This window comes from Antechinus flavipes, chromosome X (genome assembly GCF_016432865.1).
Source record: "Antechinus flavipes isolate AdamAnt ecotype Samford, QLD, Australia chromosome X, AdamAnt_v2, whole genome shotgun sequence".
In the NCBI taxonomy this organism is placed as follows: Eukaryota; Metazoa; Chordata; class Mammalia; order Dasyuromorphia; family Dasyuridae; genus Antechinus; species Antechinus flavipes.
In genome coordinates this window covers 52,056,583-52,064,925 of record NC_067404.1, presented here as the reverse complement: position 1 = coordinate 52,064,925, position 8,343 = coordinate 52,056,583, and the positions used below count along the sequence as shown (strand labels likewise).

The 8,343-nt window shown below is 40.5% G+C and overlaps 1 long non-coding RNA gene across 1 annotated transcript; it reads left to right on the top strand.

Annotated features, from left to right (window-relative positions):
* Window positions 1-1,864: 1,864 nt before the first annotated feature.
* On the top strand, window positions 1,865-7,381 carry LOC127543046 (uncharacterized). The gene is made up of 3 exons (XR_007949118.1): window positions 1,865-2,066; window positions 5,280-5,481; window positions 7,134-7,381. It is a non-coding gene; the product is annotated as an uncharacterized LOC127543046 (long non-coding RNA).
* Window positions 7,382-8,343: the final 962 nt, after the last annotated feature.

Genomic DNA, 8,343 nt, shown 5'->3' with positions numbered 1-8,343 from the left:
GAGCCAGGAGGTTACCAGCTTCCTCTGCAGAGCAGTGATAGGTATATGGACGGGTAGCTGTACTGCCAGCTGGCTACAAAGAACAGCGAGGTAATGAGTGCTCTGGGAAAGAGTTCCCCAACAGGAAGTAGCTCAGGCCTGCAGGGCGGACCTGGGAAAGTGCCCTGCAAAGAACCCTGCTATGTGGGTTAACAACTGCCCTGGGGCTAGACACTGAGCAGTGAAAGTTTCACTACCCCAAGCCAAAGCCCACTCTGGGACTGTAGGTATTAGGGGCTGAGCAGTGAATATCCCTGCAGGGACTGGAAGTGTCTCTGCCCCGGGAAGCACAGTTTGCTGGGAAGGTTCTATTGCCCCAGGCTGAGTACCCCCATGATACCAATTAGAGGCTGCCCCAGGCTGTGCCCCTTTGCTGTGCAGATTTGTACCTGTCCCGCAAAAGCCCCATACTGAAGGATATGGCTGCAGGGTTGTGTTATGAGTCTGCCTGAGTCACTTCCGGGTTTGGATAGTTACAGCCAGATCTTATTAGGTTCTGGCATTTTTTAGAGTACTCTGTTTTAGGCTTTAATTTCTATGCCCGTTTACTGCTTTGTAATCAAGGCAGAGCAGTTATCCTATAGTAGAGTCCGTCTCTATAACTTCTCTAGCCACAGAGCTTATCCCCACCCCTGGTCTGCTCAGGACAGTAGTCTCTCTCTGCCTGTGCTGGTCTGTTCCTGGTCCCTCAGTTCAAACCTTTCCTGGCGAGCTTCCAGCTTATCTTCGGCTGATAAATTGTATGCTTCTAATCTTCATGAATTTTAGCAGTCAAGCAGTATTTTGGGGGCTGAATTTAATGGTTGTGAGTGGATGAGAGGAGCTTGGAAAGTCCTGTGTGCCTTCTCTGCCATCTTGGAATATCTAAGATACAAAAGGAAACTGTCACAAATATATGACTAAACTATTCTTATTCATTGGCCATTGTCTGTTGGGAGAACAAATAATTTTTTAAAAGATGAAATCAATTAACAACCTTATAAAATTATCTAAATTATTAGTAAATGGAATGTGCAAATTCGAACAACTCCAAGGTCTGACCTCACACACAACCAATTGACAAAGAAAGACTGATGTAGCAAATGTCACAGGACCTGGAAGAAGACAGGAACTCTAATTCTAATGTAGCATGAGGAGAGCTGTAAAATGATATGATTGTTTTGAAAGACAATTAAGAATTCCATGAGAAAAGTCATTCTAAAGCAGGTCTCCTAACTTGGAAGTAATCTGGGAGGAGGGAAATAATTCTGGGAGGAAACATCCTACATCTTGGCTGGGAGCATTACACTTATAATATATTAGATTGAAAACTTTTTGAGGCCAGAGACTCCACTTTATCTCCTTAGGTATCCCCAGTCCAATGCCTGGCACTTGTTGGAATTCAGATTTGAAATTGAACTCTTCCTGACTCCAGATCTGGTGCTCTGTTCACTGCACCATCTAGTTTTGGAGAATGATGGATAGATAACAACAAGGCTAGCATCTAGTAGAGGTTTAAGAAATATAGACTGACAGGAGGACCTGAGTTCAAATCTGGTTTCAGATTAACACATTTGCCCAGATTGACCCTGGGCAAGTCACTTAACCCCCAATTGCCTCAGCCAAAAAAAATGTAGACTGAGTAGCCTTAATTGATTGGTTGAACAGCTGGAAGAGATTGTCGATAAGATTGCTAGATTAGGATAGTCACTCTTTTTCCTGCTGTGCCCAAAGGGTAAATGTCCCAGTTTATCCACAGGGTAGGGGCCATCAACTGATTTGGTGAAAAGGAGAGCTCATCCTCTTCTCTCCTTTTAAGCTTTACAGCTGTTTTATTTGTTTTTCTCAATTTCAGATGCAAGCAGTAATCTCCACTGAAGTGGGAGTTCAAGCCATAGCAACCTTGAGGCTGAGATTGCATTTGGGCCGTTGAAGCCAGCCAGCCCAGCTGAGAAGCTCTGAAAATCCAGGGTGCCTGGGATTCAAGGCCAAGAGAGGCTTTGGACTTGGAACTTGAGACTTCACGCTATAGCAACTGAGCTAAAGGGGTAAGCTAATCCCCTCCATTTACCCAGGGATTGATGTGGGAGGGGGGATTATGCCTCCCATGTGTTATAGGATCTGATTGAATATTTATTATTTTACCTTTGAAGTAAATACTCCTTTATAAAAACTCACTGGACTGTTAGCAGTTGAACAGAACTGGTGAGAGACCAACCCTTATGAGCAGCTGTAAATGAGTTTGCTATTCTCAGTAGGACAGTGATCCATGACAATTCTGAAGGAATTCGAATGAAAAATCTTATCGTAAATGCAGAGAATAAACTGGAGGAATGTGGAGAGGAGTGAGGAAGGAAGGGAGGGAAATGAGAGAAGACAGGGAAGGAAGGGAAGGAAGGGAAAGGAGGGAAGGGAGGAAGGAAGGAAGGAAGGAAGGAAGGAAGGAAGGAAGGAAGGAAGGAAGGAAGGAAGGAAGAAAGGAAGAAAGGAAGGCAGGCAGGCAGGCAGGCAGGCCTAGCCAGCCCACCCCCCCTTAATCTATTGGAGAATGAAATGGCAAACCACTCCAGTATCCTTGCCAAGAAAACCACCCCACAGGCAGTACACTCCACTCCAAGGGGTCACAAGGAGTCAGATATCACGGAACTACAGGTAGCAAAAACTTATTCCTGAGTGTTGGGAGCAGGGTAATTACTGTTACCCACGTACAACCGTTGATTCAGCAATCCTCCTAACTTGGCGTATACTTGAATGAAAATCAAAGCCAGAAAGAAAAATCACACATATTCCAAATTTTTTCATAGCAGCCCTTTTGTGGCATCCTAAAAAGGAAGCAAAGTAGGTACCTAGCAGTTATGGAGTGATTAGGTAAATTGCTCCCCTGTACAGCAGTATCTGCAGTCATCTTTGTATATTGCGTGGCAGGCTGTACTGAAAGGTCCCACTAAAATAAAAGACACCCTTCTTGTCCTCTAATGGTCTAATAGGGAAGGAAGCTAGAAATACATGTTATCATAGATTCAGTGCCAAAGAGGTGGTACAGATATTAGGGGTTAGAGCAATCCCCAGGTGGAAGGAACAATTTAGAGTCAGCTAGGCTGGGTGTTTCAGACAAACTTCATGAAAGCTTGATTTGGGGTCCCTTTGAAGGATGGAGAAGACTCTGAGAGAAGCAGAGATGGCATTGGGAATTTGGGGAAACCAAACAAAGGTTAGTGCCGCCTCCAAGCCACATGACATGTGTCTGGGGCACTGGGTGAAGATGTCTAACTGAGGAAAGGGTCAGACTCTATGCCGAGGAACAGCTAGAGAGGAGGTGGAAAAACTAGGCTGGCAGGTGGTAGAGTAAAACTAGATATATAAAGCCATTCTGCACAGCTCTTGAGGCTGGTATACTCTGGTTAGCACAGCTAAGGAATTAGGACTTTATCCTGTAGCCATGGGGAGCTTTGCAGGTATCCTGCCTCTGAACAGCACCAGGTAGGCAATACATTTTGGAAACAGGGAACTTTGCTTTTATCAACTGTAGAGTAATTACTCTATTTAAAAGCTTATCTTCTTCCTAAATGTGTTTTACAAGCTTTGTCCTGGCGTAGCTTGGATTTGTAACTCTAGACTCTAACGGAAAACAGCATGTATTGGCGAGCAGGGGTATTTGCACTTGTGAGTGATAGTTGTTGAGGGACCATTTGGTGCAAATTAATCAGTAAATACTTAAGAGATAGATACTTGATGGAAGCAGGAGGCTGTCTACTTTCTCAAAGGCAAAATTGCTCCCTTCTGATTAGGAAAAAAAGTGCTGGGAATTCACATGAAGTGCAAACACGGCGTGGCCATTCTCAGCACTATCAATTCAATACATCTGTAACCAGCATTCCAAAACTGGATCAAACTGAATCTGGCATCTACCGATCCCTACAAAGAGGAAAAGCAGAGGGATGCTGACCATCCTAAGAGGATTCTAAAAAATAAAGAACTTAGTTCCATACAAGTCTGGAAACTGTAACACCAAATCAAATAGATAATTTCAGAGCGTTAGCACCCAAGTATGAGAATACACGAGCTCTAATATAACTGTATGAGAATCAGGGGGATCTACCTATATTTAGAAGAAGACTAGGTATTTAAGGCAATTTTGCATTGCTTTTAATGGTGGTGCACCCTGATTGAATCAGAAAGTCATCTGAGAGTAAAAAACAAAACAAAACAATATATACAGTGACTTGGCTGGGGATGACTTTCCTCCTACCTCAACTTCTGTATGTGGTCCTAGCTGCTGACCCTTCAGAGAGGGCAATTGATCAAGAACTCATATGGCATGTCTACTTCCCTAGAGTCCACATTTAAGTCTTGTGCTTCTTGAAAGTCAAAGAGATGACATAAAAATATGACATTTCTCCTCAGAGGCACAAATCTGATTTTTCACTAGTAAGCTCAATTCCTAGTTATGGTAAGAAAAAAATAGTACCCAGTAGTAGACAGACTCTGTCATTGGGGAAAAAAAGAGAGAATATCAACTTTTTAAAATTAAGAAACAAAAAAATAGGTAACTACGTCTTTTGGATGTTAAGGAGAGTATTTATTGGCAAAGGGGAAAAATGCTTCTTACGAGGGCTTTTACTGTTGTCAAACTGTCCCAGTGTTCTGTATATGCCCCACCAGAATGATATTAATAATAATAATAATATTTAGATAAGGTCTTAAGGTTTGCAGAGAACTTTACAAATATTCTCTCATTTTATCATAACAGTCTTGTAAAGGCTGTAGAGGAGAAACCTGAAATACAGTAAGAATGAGAGACTTAGCCTGGATCACACAACTAATAAGTGACTCATGTAGGCTCAGACCCTGGTTTCAAGGGCTGTACTCTATGCCATTGCATCAAGTCACTTCCTCTAAGGTGACTCTTAAGTGAAACTGTCCAGCATAAATTCATTTTATCTGAACCTAGGATCACAGACTCTACTCTTCTAGATCCCTTTACTGCCCCCTGAACATTCTCTATATTTCTTCAAGAGACTAGAAAGCTTGACATGCATTGGCTCAGATAAATCTGCCTCAGGCCACAAAATGTTGTGATCACTCCCTGAGGATCTACTTTAGGGCCCAGACCTAGAACTCACTCCTTGGAGACTTAACACAGAAGAGATCCCAAGGGCCCTTGCTGGAGGATGCCCAAATTGATGCCATCTAGACAAAAGAATGCTTCTACAGGGCACTAGCTCAAAGCTTTCCCTTTCTCTTTTTTTTTTTTTCCATAGCGGCATCCCTATCACAAGCCCTGATTGCACCAATGATCCACAGTTTGTCCTCTTGGCTCTCATACTTGACTTACTTCTTAGGGCTCTCATCAACAGTAGCAACACTCCCTCAGCCACCTAAGGGGCTAGCTTGAGCCACAAGACTCGGGTACCAGCAGTGGACAACTTGAAAGCACTTTTAAATCCAGAGGAATTAATAATGGTGAGCAGTTGTTTGTCCTTGCCCAGAGCCTCTCTCTCTCCCACCCTTCTCCCCACCAAACATGACATACCCCAAAGACACAATTCTGACTCAACATCTGAATGTGGAACTACAATAGCATTATATTAAGCCATGATTTAGGATTCATTCTGTGAACAAGCACTTATTAAATTATTGGATTATTGATTTATTATTGATTTTTATTATTAGAGTTATTGATAATAGAATTAAAATTCTACTCTACTCAAAAACTCTACTAATCACTGGGGTTACAAAGAAAAACAAAAAGACTCACCCTCAAGGTACTTATGTTCCAATGGGGGAGAAAGCATCTAAATAACTAGGTACATATAGTTTTTATACAGAATAGATGTAAGGTAATCTCAGAAGGGTAGGCACTAGCAGCTGGGAAGGCCTCCAACAGAAAGGGGTATCTTATAGGCAAAGGAGAAAAGTATAGTCATTTCAGGGTGATGGCTTCAGAAAGAACTGAGGATGGGAAAGAATGGAGAATGTGGTGAGAACAAAGAACAGGCTTAGGAGTCATAGAATATGGGGAAGAGTGGCATGATAAAAGACATTATCTAATGGAGTTTTTGAGTTGAAGAACATGTAAATAAAACACTTGTGGATGAGAGAAAGAAGAAAGTATGATTGCTAAGGGAGAACTAAATCAATTGATTAACAAAGGTATTTGAAGAAACATTAGGATGGGTGTTGAAATCCCCCTAATGTGAAAGCAAGAGTTGAGATAGAGAGAAAAAACTATAAACTAATCAATGGATCCATCAAAGAGGGAAGGAGAATGTCTTGGGCAAGGGAAATCAATGGATGATGAACACCAGGATCTAGATTTTGTGATAGCATTTCAAAAGAGGAGAGGTTGCTCCATGAAGGTGGTAAAGGAAAAATCTGGAAATGGCAATGAGTCAGGAATATTCTGACTCCCCTATTGTAATCAGTGAGTATGTTGCCAATACTGATAGTGTGGCAAGTGAAGTAGTATCATCAGGAAGCAACCAAGTCTCAGTAAGTGTGCTAGAAAATGGAAGAAAAAAGAAAGATGTTAAAAAAAAAATCAACAAACAGTTGCTACATTTGCCATTGTGCGAGTCCCTGTACTGTAGAAGCACAAAAATAAAAATTATATATAAAGTCACTGACAAAGAAAGTGACATGCTTTTAGAGAGGGGAGAGAAGAGGTACAAAATACACATGCAGGAAAAAAGCATGATATTAAAAAGGTAGCAAAGGGGACAAAGGAGAGATCTCGACAAAGTGTCCTAGGAATAATTGATGAGGGAGAAAATATTAAAAATTCAGAGGATCAGGAAAGGCTATATATCAGAAAAAGCACTTAAGCAGAATCTTAAAGACCAAAAAAAGGAAGGATTAAATTATCTTATATTATTTAATTAAGAATCATGAACACAAATATTCCAATAAACAAAGAACAAAAAAGGGATTATATATAAAACTATAACCTTTTGTTGTGTATAGTTTTTTTAAATTAATAACAAATTCAGTACAGCAGTAACAAAACTGCCCTATTTATCGGTGCACATTTATTAACATTTTTTTTTTGTTTTCCTATCTCTATTTTAATGTTCTGTTGATGCTCATTTCTCTTTTTCTTTTTACATCTCCAACAGTTTGCACCAACTCAGCCCTGCTTTTCTAACTAGATAATCTCCCACATGACAAATAAGTATAATCAAGCCAGTCAAAATACCATACTGGCCATATCTGATAATATTTTCCTTGTGATATAATTCCATCCCATGATCTCGTTGCCAAGAAGCAGGAGGGATGCTTCATATTCAGTCTTCGGAAGCCATGATGAGTTTAGGATTGTGAAACAGGAATGAATAGGGAATACATTGCTGGAGTGGACGAAAGCCCATGCAAAGGTACAGAGGGTAGAAATGGCATGTTGAATTTCAGAATCAGTTTAGCCAAAATAAAGGGGAATAACATGAAAAAAGGAAGGTCTAGAAATGACAATTTTAAAAATCTGTATTTGCTCTGTGGACAACTGGGAGGGGAGTGACATGGTCAGTCCTGTACCTTAAGAAGATTATTATAGCAAACATCTGATGAGTTGATTGGAGTGGAGAGAGAATGGAGGGAGCAAAGCCAATTAGAATGTTGTCTAGGCAAGAAGTGATAAGAATCTGAACTAAACTGGTAGCAATAAGAGTAGGAAGAAGAAGGTGGATGTAAAAAATATGGAGGTTGAATCCAAAAGATTTGACAACTGATTAGATGTAGCAAGGGGAAAATTAAATATGATTGGAAGATTTTAAACCTGGATGATTGAGAAATTGGTGATACCTCCAGAAAATTAAGAAAGTTTGGAGGATTCCTTTCTTGGAGGAGGGTTTAATGGGAAAGATGAGTTTAATATGCGATTTATACTAATGGAAGGACTACCCATGTTTGTGAAGTTTTAAATTCCTGAAGTACTGGATTAGTGAATTTTTAAAATAAATAATTGGGATATTTTGTTTGTTCGGGGATGCCTTGAGCAAAAAAGCATCAAAATGGAAGCTCGATTGGAACTTTCTTGGACAGAAGTCACAGTCTTTTGTCCAGACTATACAAGTAACATTTCTAGCTTATTAAGCACCTATTAGTTCTCCAATTGCATAATGCTTGAATTGCAAACCTGGGACATCTTTATGACAATGGGGCATTAGAATAACTATTCATAGAGTCCTTCTTGCTTTTCTACAGTGGTGGTAAAGTGGATGAAAAGGGAACAGAGGTTCCTAAAAGAATTACACAATTTCTATACCCTTTATAAACATTAGTTTAACCATTAGAATGCTAAAGGTGAAATCCTTATCTGTCCACTGATCA